Genomic DNA, 12,615 nt, shown 5'->3' on the forward strand with positions numbered 1-12,615 from the left:
AAGCAGGGGGGCTGGTGTGGCGATAGTGCACCTCTCATCGTTTTAGGGGAAGGAAAGATGCTGACTGTCTTAATCCCTGCAAATTTGAGATCCCCCATTACAATGAAGGTGAACACCTATGCCAATTATCATGAGAAAAATATACACATATATATTACTGTGATTTAAATCCAATATCCCTATGCACATTGTATTTGCACTGCCGTTATATTTCATAGGCCTTAAAACATAAGCACACAGATGCTTAGACAGTTTTTATTACCATTCAAATAGGATATCCAATGACTGTCATTATTGCTCACTGTGATGTGCATCCATAAAACACTCATACACACAGGTCTGTTTAATATCTCACAGCCATTTCTCACATCATGACATCCTCAATATGGCGGAGAAAACTCCAAAGGGATTTAGGTCTGCTCATAATTAGATCATGTGGAGCTAAATCAAATCCAATCTAAATGAGAGGAGAAAGCCAAACCCATGACTGTTCTGTTGTCTATACTCTCTTTCTCTCTGGCTCCTGATTGATCTGTACTGGGTTTTGTTTGAAGGTTGGAGCAGGGCAGCCTCCCTTTTTCTCCCCTCCCCCCACCGTCTTCCTCAGCAGTCGAAGGAAAGAGTGAAAGGATGGAGCGTTTTCACCTCCCACTCCTCCCCTGGTTCTCACTGCTTAACCTTGACAAGTCAATATGATACAGGCGCAATGTGCTTATCTCCTCCTGACATTACCACTGTTCTCTGTACAGCCGGGGCACGGGGCCTGTTTCATTAGCATAGCTTAAAAACACATCACTCTCCTTTTTGAGGGACCGGCCTGCCCCGTCACTGTATGCTCACACACGTTACACAGCTCACTATCAATGCAACACAGCTAAGACCACATGCTGTATGAACAGCTACACAAACACAATGGCAAACCTCGAGACATTCGGCTGCTTTCCAGAGCTACTATACCATACCTCTTCTTTTGCATTGGACCCACACAGATAAACATTGCTGTATGATAGAAAGACTTGACAGAGCCAGATCATCCACTCTTTTGGAGTAATAAACCATATACTGTAGCTCTGTATGTCAGGCCAGTGAACTGACAAGTTGGATTGTGCACCAATCAGCCCCCAGCATCTGGCAGTAGGTCCTGCCTACCCGGAGTGGCAGCTAGCTCCCTGATCTCCAGCTGCAGGCAGGGTATCTGCAGGGAGGGTGGCTCCAACCCAGGGCCATTAGTTGCAGGGCCCAGGGTACCACTCTCTCATCCCACCACATAAGGTGGTGTAATTGATACCCGTCAGCCCCGGCTGTAATCTCCTTAGTGGGCGGCAGGCGGGTGGGTGGGATGGCATGGGATGCGTGCCTCTTGTTTGGTTAAGAAGGTGGCAAGCGGGGGCCAGGGCTTTGGCTTTCTCTGTGCCATCACTCCACTTGAAGGTGAGATGATTTAGGAGCTGGGGAGAAAGTTAATTTCTCTTGATCATTGTGTGCAACCTGGAGCCTTAATGGCGGGCGTAATTAATTCTGCTGATGTTAATCACCAGGGCTGGTCCCCACAATTATCAGCCCTGTGCAGATGGGGCGCGGCACAGACATGAAAAATTAGGAAAATGAATCTGTAATGGGGTGGCAGATCTAATCTGCGTCAGAGAAAACAAAGTTAGGAAGAGCAAGGCGCCTGAGGATTCCAGGTGAAAGCCGGTGCCGCCGACAAGCCTGTGTGACAGAGCTGAAAAATGTTGCCGTGTCCGAAGTGTTTGGTAATTACTGGGCCATTGAATGGTTCTATTGTTAATGAATCACTGCAGCAGAGGTGAGCTGAAACGTCTCCTGGCTGGGGATATCGGATGGAGAGGAAGGGAAGCTGGTATGCACACGTGCTGCTGCTAGAGTCAACCAAAGGTTAATCAGGTTCCACTCTTGGTTGTGTGGGCTTTGCAATCAACTCCCATTCACTTCTGCAGTGGAAAAAAACAAGGAGTAATTGATAACTGAGAATGCAATACTAATTTGGATACACACACACACACACACACACACACACACACACACACACACGATTTGGTTCAATCATGCTCTTACTGATGGGAGAATTACTAAAGCATTAGTGGTCAAAGGACAGATACTCCCAGAGGACGTTTCCTCTGCCAACGTCAAACAAAATTAAGCAAAATCACCTGATTAATTGAAACTGCAGAGGAGCCATTTTTCAAGCTCTTGCTTAGCTCTGGCAGTTGAGCATGCTGTCATTTCTATTGGTCAGCTTAATTAGTCTTCTACCTATTTTGTCTTTAAGGCATGCCATAGGTTCTTGAGAAATTTAGGAGGTTAAAACAAATCATTATTCATAATCATTGTTCTAAGTAGTGGGAAAAACTTAACAATAGACTGAGCTGTTTGCCAACCAGGATTTAGTTTAAGTGTGTTATTAATGAGATTGGTAATCACTTCTGTTACATTTTCTCTTATACACTCAAATGGTGTACGGAACTCCACTGGAAAAACAGGTATATAACGTCAACTGAAATGGTAAAGAAAATGATTCAATTGCACCTATCCTACAACAACTCAGACTTTAGGGCTAAATCGGGGCTAACACAAGTTATCAACTGTAAACATGGGGGAAAAAAGTTGTATATGAGATTATAAATCTACTTGGCGAGCCATTCTTTTGTGTGCCAGAGCGCCAAAGACGAATTTCCATTTTGCACGAACCAAATGGACAATTAAGTTTTCTTATCTTAAAAGAACACATTGCAACTAGGAAACGTATCTGTTTCGTGAATGCCTGCGTCTCTTCAGATGCAGATCTGTGAGATAATCCTGGCAAATCCCACCCACCTCTTGGGTGTCGGGCATTTTTATTGTTGTAATAACTATAGTTATCAATATAAAACTATTGATCATAGGACAACTAAACTCAAGTTTTTCCAATAATAATCGAAGGTCAAAAGCTAATTTTCCTATAATTGCTCGCAAGCGGCACAAACAATTCTTAAGGTAAATGGCCAGAAATAATAATAAATGAGGTGGCTGGCAGTGTTCATTGTTCTCCCAGACCCTGGTAAGTAGTGTCACAGCAGCTGTGACCAGGTGTTTACATAGGGCACTACGGCACAGAGACATAGAACCACAGCACAGGGAAGAACAACCAATTGGGAGAGCCCTCGTGCTTTTATAATGAGCTAAGGGCCCAAGCCAAGGGTAATACACATACAATACAAGGATATGTTATGATGATCCACAACTGAATCAATACAAGTTCATCATCGTTGGATGATAATTGCATCGCTGATGCCTATCTGGCTAATAGAGAAGTCTTCCTGTACTTGAGGTAAATGTTTCCCGCCACATCTCATTTTCAGCCAATGCCTCAAGCAGCTCTTTTACAAGGAAAGGTGATAGAGATTAGCACATTAATAATTCCAAAAGATTATATGCTAATGCACACTCGCCTGTTTGTTGGAGGAAATTGCATTGTGGTTATTAGTGTGACACCAAACGCTCCTCAGCCAAACGTCCTTACCGGCTCCCTGTTGCCCTCACTATTTGCATTTTTATTACAACCAGGAAGGGAAAGAGAAGTGAAATAAAAGCAGGGAATATCTAACGCCTCCAACTTGTGAGATTTAATTGAATATATTCAAATATGATTCATAGAACAATTACGCTCTCATTCTACAAGCACATATTGCAATTGTCTTGTCTGTATTGGGTTTTTCTGGCCTCCCCTCACCCTCTGTGCACTCCCTCTAAATAAAAAAATCTGACTGGCCTTTGTAGGAGACTCTGTGGAAGAATCAATAGGTGCATTAATTACTGCAATTCATTACCCAAATAAACATGGGACTCAACCTTTTGCTGGATACAAATTTGGGAGGCGTAAGCGTTTGGCCAGAGACGAAGGCCTGGCCTGGGGATCCTTATTGCATTAATCTGCAGATCAAACTGTTGAGTGCCAGGGATCCTCCAGGGAACATCCGACCTGGAATCAATCCCCACGCTCAGGCAGTGAGTTATGGCCACTGAATACAAAGGTAGTCATGTGACATTGCTGTCACTGAGAGCAGCAGTTCTCTTTCTTTCTCTTTGACTCTCTTTCTCTGGTCAATAATTGGGTTCTATTGGCCTAGCCCACAGTGTACTAGGCTGTCAGGGCTGGTTCCTGCTAACCGCCCCCCCCCCCCCCCCCATGCTCCCCTGCCTATCCCTGGGCAGCTCTTTGGGTCTCTGGGATCAGGGCCATGGAGGCTCCCCTGAAAGCGCTTGGCAGAGGACAACGGTAAAGGACATCCCTCTCCCCGGCTGTCATCTCAACCGAGTATGCCTATTTGTGAATTGTATCTCCAACGCTGGCTATAATAAAACATGATAATGATGGATCACACCAATAAATGACTGTTGAGTGGAATGCTGGGTTGGATCTGTGTGTGTGCCATGCTGTGTGAGGCCTCTACACACCCAGGATACATACAATCCACATATAGCCTGTGTACAGTAAACACACAGACAAACACACATGCATGAACTGCATGTTTGTTGTTGAAACGCTGTCCAGTTCCACCAGACAAAGAAATGCAAAGGTAAAGACGAATTTGTATAAAATCTATTTTAATGAATGATAAAAAAATATTGCTGCTGTGCACTTCAGTCTTTCTGTAATTCCACTGACCAAATACCTGTGTGTTAAGATGGAGGACCCGGCAGTCTTTTTAGTTGGTGTGGAGTTGCAACAGTTGATACCTGAGTCGGGGGTTCTGGTACAAGAATTGGTAGGATTTATTTTACAGTGTAAGTGATGAATGGATTAAGAGGATTTATTTAGAAAATATGCAAATGTAGAAAAAATATGGGAAATTTGTTGAGCAAAATAACAAACTGGCCATTATCCTCAAGTGGAGGTAACTTTGCTAAAGGCAAAGCACCTCAAACGCAGGGCCAAAAGCCAATAAACTCACGCATCTGAGTGTATGGCTGGATTATAACCATCGCATGTCAATTAGACAAGCAGCTCTCCCTGAATGAGAAGATCAGGGCCATTTCTAGCTTTTTGGGGGCCCTTTAAGCAAGATTTGGTTGGGGCCCCCCACCTTCTTGTCGGAGCCACGCCCATTTGCCATATTACAAAGGTTATTGCAGTCAACAAACACTTTTTTTCCTCCTCAAACATCATCGCACGCGCGATTAGAACACAATATGTACTGCAATGTCTTTTACCATGCTGCACGAAGGCACTAGCTCGGCAACAAAAACAATAACGGTGGTGGGGCGGCCAGTGGCGCTGTTTCCACCTACTGTGGACTCCATCTTTTAATGTGCTACATTTCTACACATTTTTGCAGTGTGGCGTAGATAAAATGTTGCAGTTTTAAAGCACATTTTCTGCAGTGACTTACGCCATGTTCATGATATCTGATCATTTGCATAAATGTTCGAGTTTCTTATAAACAATGTGCACCCCTTAACCAGGATGAACCAAAGAACGAGAGGCCCGTAAACTGTGGCTAAGCATCACATGACTGGCGCGCTCACCTCAGAAGTTCAACAGCGACGATGAGTAAGCACATTGATGGAACCAAACAAAGCTAAACATGTCTAGATAAACGCTAATGGTAACCACAATCTGGTGTTTGTGTTCTCTCAATATATTAAGCACAACATTTGATGGGGCTAGAGATAGCATAGTTAATTTAGCAAGCAATGTTTACACCAAACAATCAGTCCATTTTGTTTGGGGCGAAATGGAGAGAAATGTCCATCTTGTCGCATTGTCATAGTCTCCAGTGTGCAGTGGGCCTGGTCCTGTGTACGTCTGGAGTGGGTCTCTAACCCATTGAAGTTAACATTTTAAAATGGTTACGGTAAGGGTTAGGGTTTAGGGTGGGACGTCCCAAGGAGTCCGGATAGCACCGTCTGACCGTCTGTAGTGTGCAGTGGGGCTGGCCCTGTCGTGTGGGTCAGAATGTGCAGTGAGCTGGTAGTGTGGGTCTAGAAGAACTCTGATTTAATAAGACGAAGTCTAGGGCGCTCAGACATTGCGGGGCGAAGGGGGTCCTATTTATTTTCAATTAAGCTTTGGCAGGGGCGAAATTCTATCCAGACAGGGTGGTTGACAGTGTTCATACCCATGGAAGCCTCTCAGCCGGGGCAGAGAAAATGAGAAGGGTGAAATTGCAGCCTGAAATTCCTGTATGTGGGCATTCCGGCATCTGCAGGAACCCCTCTTTATACATCTATTGGCCAATCATCTTTAAGCTAGGACAAGTGGGGGCACTCCAGTACAGTAGGTACCATAACATTGGATGCCAACCGGCGATAAGCCCAACAGAAGAAGAGGCGATGGCGACAACAGCAGACTGTGTCTTTTGCCCCCGCCTGTCAGGTACCGTTTTCTTGCAGTTCGGTTAACGACGGCGAAGGCAGGTTTTTTGTCAGGCGGGAGCGAAGGACACTGTGTGGTAGCTAGCTAGGCGGGGGCGACACTGTGTGCTAACTAGTTAGCTTGCTAGCTAGTACACTGTGTCGCTAAGTAGCAAGCTAGCTAGTTAGCACACAATGTTGCCTTCCGCCTGCTGTGTACCGGAGTAACTATCGGAGGCGATACCGGTAGACAGTGTCCTTCATTCCCGCCTGTCAGGCACTGTTTTTCTGCAGTTCTGTTAAGGATAGTGAGGGCAGGTGTTAGCTAGTAAGGAAGACTCAGATACACAGCAGGCGGGGCGAAAAACTCAGATAATACTTTTATTTCCCTTGGGCCAGGGTTCCGGTCTAGAAGCACGGTTTCAACTGCTCCTACAGTTGTGCTTCGGTACGGCAGTTTTAAATGATGCCTGGCCCAGAAAGACAATTTCTTTAGATTAGAAAATTCCTAATAAGATACTTTAATCATCACCTTTGTGCACAAAATGTCCATTGAATTATTAAAATAACTGTTGCTGAGGCCGTTTTTATCATTTTTTTCCAGTCACTCCGAAGTTATTGACATTTTATATTCATCCAATGTCTGCCCTGTTTTTGGATGACGTGACGACATCGCGGCTCACGCTGCTTCCTGTGCACACTGAGAGCTAGTATGCATGTGATGTTGGTCTGTATTAACCGGATGCAAACCGGATATAGACAGTCCACGAATTGGCATATGTGAATGTGAGTTTGTTTATTTTGTTTTAGTCACCGGCTGCTGTCTCCCTCTGTGTGACGGCACTAGCGGCTTTGACTAGACTGAACATGTGGTGAGAGAAGTCATGGTCCAATGACTACCTGCTAGCAGCATGTGTCCCGTGGTGTGTCAGAAGCTACATCCATAATCGTTAGACGTTCTGATTGGAGAATTGCTGTTTGCATCGCCGCGCAATGAACAAGTAATCAAATTTTTCGATGCTACCCTCCTCCCAAAATCAAAACCAAACATGAGTTTCATTGTTTGTATTCTCACTTTGCGAGTGCACCGGTCTGTGGTTCACACCTGTTTGTCTAGCTAATCGGCCTTGTAATATGGGCACCATGCCGCTCCAAACAGGAAGCAGAGGGAATGTGTTAGCATCCATATTTGATTTGGGGAAGGGGGTAGCATCTAAAAACTGGATTTAATATTTTCTTGTTCAATGCTCGGCGACACAAAAGGCGATTTATCTAATCGAAACCGCCTACAGATTATGGATGTAGTTTTGGACATGGGACACATGCTGCTAGCAGATAGTCATTGGACCATGACTTAACTCACACGTAGGTGCTATGGAATGCCCTTAGGCATTAAGTCAATCATTAGAGGTCTAATATTGGCCTAGGTCTGGAGTGTGCACTGGGACTGGCCCTGTGTGGGGCTGGAGTGTGCACTGGTGCTGGCCCTGTGTGGGGCTGGAGTGTGCACTGGGGCTGGCCCTGTGTGGGGCAGGAGTGTGCACTGGTGCTGGCCCAGTGTGGGGCTGGAGTGTGCACTGGGGCTGGCCCTGTGTGGGGCTGGAGTGTGCACTGGGGCTGGCCCTGTGTGGGGCTGGAGCATGAACTGGGGCTATCCCTGTGTGGGGCTGGAGTGTGAACTGGGGCTGGCCCTGTGTGTGGCTGGAGTGTGGGCTGGCCCTGTGTGGGGCTGGAGTGTGCACTGGGGCTGGCCCTATGTGGGGCTGGAGTGTGCACTGGGGCTGGCCCTATGTGGGGCTGGAGTGTGCACTGGGGCTGGCCCTATGTGGGGCTGGAGTGTGCACTGGGGCTGGCCCTGTGTGGGGCTGGAGTGTGCACTGGGGCTGGCCCTATGTGGGGCTGGAGTGTGCACTGGGGCTGGCCCTATGTGGGGCTGGAGTGTGCACTGGGGCTGGCCCTGTGTGGGGCTGGAGTGTGCAGTGGAACAGGTGATTATGCTCTACATGACATTCCCCATCCTGACAGGGCACTGGATAAAGCGAGCTCTTAGAGCAGGCATCGATTGGAAGGACACTATTTCAGGTTGACTTACACACGTGTCGGATTGACACCGAGCATGTCTTGCCACCTCACTCACTGCATTCTGACACCATTCTCATGATGCTCCAGAAAGCTCTTGGTCACATACAGTAGGTGAGATCAAAGAGACCTTTGGAAACTGCGTCTCAACAACACCGTTATTAGCACCATTTTAGTAACATTGTCACGTTCCTGACTTGTTTTCCTTTGTTATGTATTTGTTTTAGTTGGTCAGGGTGTGAGTTGGGTGGGTTGGTCTAGGTTTCTATTTCTATGTTGGCTTTTTGTGTTCGGCCTGGTATGATTCTCAATCAGAGACAGGTGTGTATCGTTTGTCTCTGATTGGGAGTCATACTAAGGCAGCCAGGGTTTCACTGTTTTTTTGTGGGTGTTTGTTTCCTGTGTTAGCGTTTGGGCCACACAGGACTGTTGGAGGTTAGTCACGTTTGTTGTTTTGTTAATTTGTAGTGTTTGTTGGTTTGCCATTAAAATCATGAATACCTCCTACTCCGCATCTTGGTCCGATCCATGCTCCTCCTCGTCTGAGGAGGAGAACGACATTGACAACCTTTACAGAAACACCCACCAAACCAGGACCAAGCGGATTGGAGAAGGACGGCAAGAACAAAAGCAATGGAGAGAAGAGGAATGGACATGGGAGCAAATATTCAACGGAGAAGGACCCTGGGCTAAGGTGGGAGAGAATCGCCGCTCTCGGGAGGAGAAGGAGGCAGCCACAGCCCAGGAGCGCTGGTATGAGGAGGCAGCACGTAAGAGAGGCTGGAAGCCCGAGAGGCTCACCCAAAAATTTCTTGGGGGGGGGGGCTAAAGGGGAATGTGGGGAAGCCGGGTTGGTTACCTGAGCCAACTCCCCGGGCTTACCGTGGAGTGAGAGGGCGTCGTACTGGTCAGACACCGTGTTATGCGGTAAAGCGCACGGTGTCCCCAGTACGCGTGCTTAGCCCAGTGCGGGCTATTCCACCTTGCCGCACTGGGAGGGCTAGGTTGGGCATCGAGCCGGATGTCATGAAGCCGGCCCAACGTATCTGGCCTCCAGTACGTCTCCTCGGGCCGGCGTACATGGCACCAGCCTTACAGGTGGTGTCCCCGGTTCGCCTGCATAGCCCAGTGCGGGCTATTCCACCTCGCCGCACTGGCAGGGCTACGGGGACCATTCAACCTGGTAGGGTTGGGGAGGCTCGGTGCTCAAGAGCACGTGTCCTCCTTCACGGTCCGGTATATCCGGCGCCACCTTCCCACCCCAGCTCAGTACCACCAGTGCCTACTCCACGCACCAGGCTTCCAGTGCGTTTCCAGAGCCCTGTTCCTCCTCCACGCACTCTCCCTGTGGTGCATGTCTCCAGCCCAGTGCCTCCAGTTCCGGCACCACGCACCAGGCCTACTGTGCGCCTCAGCAGGTCAGAGTCGGCCGTCTGCCCAACACCTCCTGCGCTGCTTGCCTGCTCAGCGCTGCCCGAACTGTCTGCCTTCCCAGCGCTGTCTGAACTGCCTGCCTGCCCAGCGTGGTCTGAACTGTCTGCCTGCCCAGCGCTGCCCGTCTGTCCCGAGCCTTCAGAGCCGTCCAGCCAGGACCAGCCAGAGCCGTCCAGCCAGGACCAGCCAGAGCCGTCCAGCCAGGACCAGCCAGAGCCGTCCAGCCAGGACCAGCCAGAGCCGTCCAGCCAGGACCAGCCAGAGCCGTCCAGCCAGGACCTGCCAGGGCCGTCCAGCCAGGACCTGCCAGGGCCGTCCAGCCAGGACCTGCCAGGGCCGTCCAGCCAGGATCAGCCAGAGCCGTTCAGCCAGGATCAGCCAGAGCCGTTCAGCCAGGATCAGCCAGAGCCGTTCAGCCAGGATCAGCCAGAGCCGTCCAGCCAGGATCAGCCAGAGCCGTCCAGCCAGGATCAGCCAGAGCCGTCCAGCCAGGATCAGCCAGAGCCGTCCAGCCAGGATCAGCCAGAGCCGTCCAGCCAGGATCAGCCAGAGCCGTCCAGCCAGGACCTGCCAGAGCCGTCCAGCCAGGACCTGCCAGAGTCCCTCAGCCAGGACCTGCCAGAGTCCCTCAGCCAGGACCTGCCAGAGTCCCTCAGCCAGGACCTGCCAGAGTCCCTCAGCCAGGACCTGCCAGAGTCCCTCAGCCAGGAGCTGCCGTCCCTTATCCCGGTGCTGCCCCTTATCCCGATGCTGCCCCTTCATTTAGGTGGGTTTAGTTGGAGGGTGGTCATTGGGAGGGGGATACGGAAGCGGGGAGTGACTATGGTGGGGTGGGGACCTCGCCCAGCGCCAGAGCCGCCACCGTGGACAGACGCCCACCCAGACCCTCCCCTAGACTTTGTGCTGGTGCGCCCGGAGTTCGCACCTTAAGGGGGGGGTTCTGTCACGTTCCTGACCTGTTTTCCTTTGTTATGCATTTGTGTTAGTTGGTCAGGGCGTGAGTTGGGTGGGTTGGTCTAGGTTTCTATTTCTATGTTGGCTTTTTGTGTTCGGCCTGGTATGATTCTCAATCAGAGACAGGTGTGTATCGTTTGTCTCTGATTGGGAGTCATACTAAGGCAGCCAGGGTTTCACTGTTTTTTTGTGGGTGTTTGTTTCCTGTGTTAGCGTTTGGGCCACACAGGACTGTTGGAGGTTAGTCACGTTTGTTGTTTTGTTAATTTGTAGTGTTTGTTGGTTTGCCATTAAAATCATGAATACCTCCTACTCCGCATCTTGGTCCGATCCATGCTCCTCCTCGTCTGAGGAGGAGAACGACATTGACAACCTTTACAAACATTTTGACATTCCACATGTATATCTGAACTAGAGGTCGACCCATTATGATTTTTCAATACCGATACCGATACCGATTATTGGAGGACAAAAAAGCTGCTACCGATTAATCGGCCGATTTAAAGAAAATGTATTTGTAATAATGACAATTACAACAATACTGAATGAACACTTATTTTAACTTAATATAATACATCAATAAAATGTATTTAGCCTCAAATAAATAATGAAACATGTTCAATTTGGTTTAAATAATGCAAAAACAAAGTGTTGGAGAAGAAAGTAAAAGTGCAATATGTGTCATGTAAGAAAGCTAACGTTTAAGTTCCTTGCTCAGAACATGAGAACATATGAAAGCTGGTGGTTCCTTTTAACATGAGTCTTCAATATTCCCAGGTAAGTTATTATAGGAATTATAGGACTATTTCTCTCTATACGATTTGTATTTCATATACCTTTGACTATTGGATGTTCTTATAGGCACTTTAGTATTGCCAGTGTAACAGTATAGCTTCCATCCCTCTCCTCGCTCCTACCTGGACTCGAAGCAGGAACACTTCAACAGCCACTCTCGAAGCAGCATTACCCATGCAGAGCAAGGGGAACAACTACTCCAAGTCTCAGAGCGAGTGACGTTTGAAACGCTATTTAGCGCGCACCCCGCTAACTAGCTAGCCATTTCACATCGGTTACACCAGCCTAATCTCAGGAGTTGATAGGCTTGAATTCATAAACAGCAGAGCTGCTGGCAAAACGCACAAAAGTGCTGTTTGAATGAATGCTTACGAGCCTGCTGGTGCCCACCATCGCTCAATCAGACTGCTCTGTCAAATCATAGACTTAATTATAACATAACACACAGAAATACGAGCCTTAGGTCATTTATATGGTCGAATCCGGAAACTATCATCTCGAAAACAAAACATTTATTCTTTCAGTGAAATACGGAACCGTTCCGTATTTTATCTAATGGGTGGCATCCATCAGTCTAAATATTCCTGTTACATTGCACAACCTTCAATGTTATGTCATAATTGTTATGCTGATGAAGGAGGACCCAAAAGCGACGTAATAGAAACAGAGTCTTTATTCCAGTCTTAAACAAACAATGATGTTCCTGGATATTATCCAAAGGTAATCCAAAACAGGAAACTGAAAACCTCTTGTCAGTAGAGAGGAACGACTGGAGACGCGACCACCGACTGCAGGTCGCTTCAGGAAGGCACAGACCGTAGCTGACATAGACACCTGCTCACACGCAACTTCTGACAAATGCAAAAACACTACAGGGCGGAACAAGGACACAGAGCAGCTAACCTCAAACAAGAATCCGACAAAGACAGAAGCAGAAAACAGAGGGAGAAATAGGGACTCAAATCAGAGGGCAAAATAGGGGACAGGTGTGAAAGAGTA

This window comes from Salvelinus fontinalis, chromosome 23 (genome assembly GCF_029448725.1).
Source record: "Salvelinus fontinalis isolate EN_2023a chromosome 23, ASM2944872v1, whole genome shotgun sequence".
NCBI lineage: Eukaryota > Metazoa > Chordata > Actinopteri > Salmoniformes > Salmonidae > Salvelinus > Salvelinus fontinalis.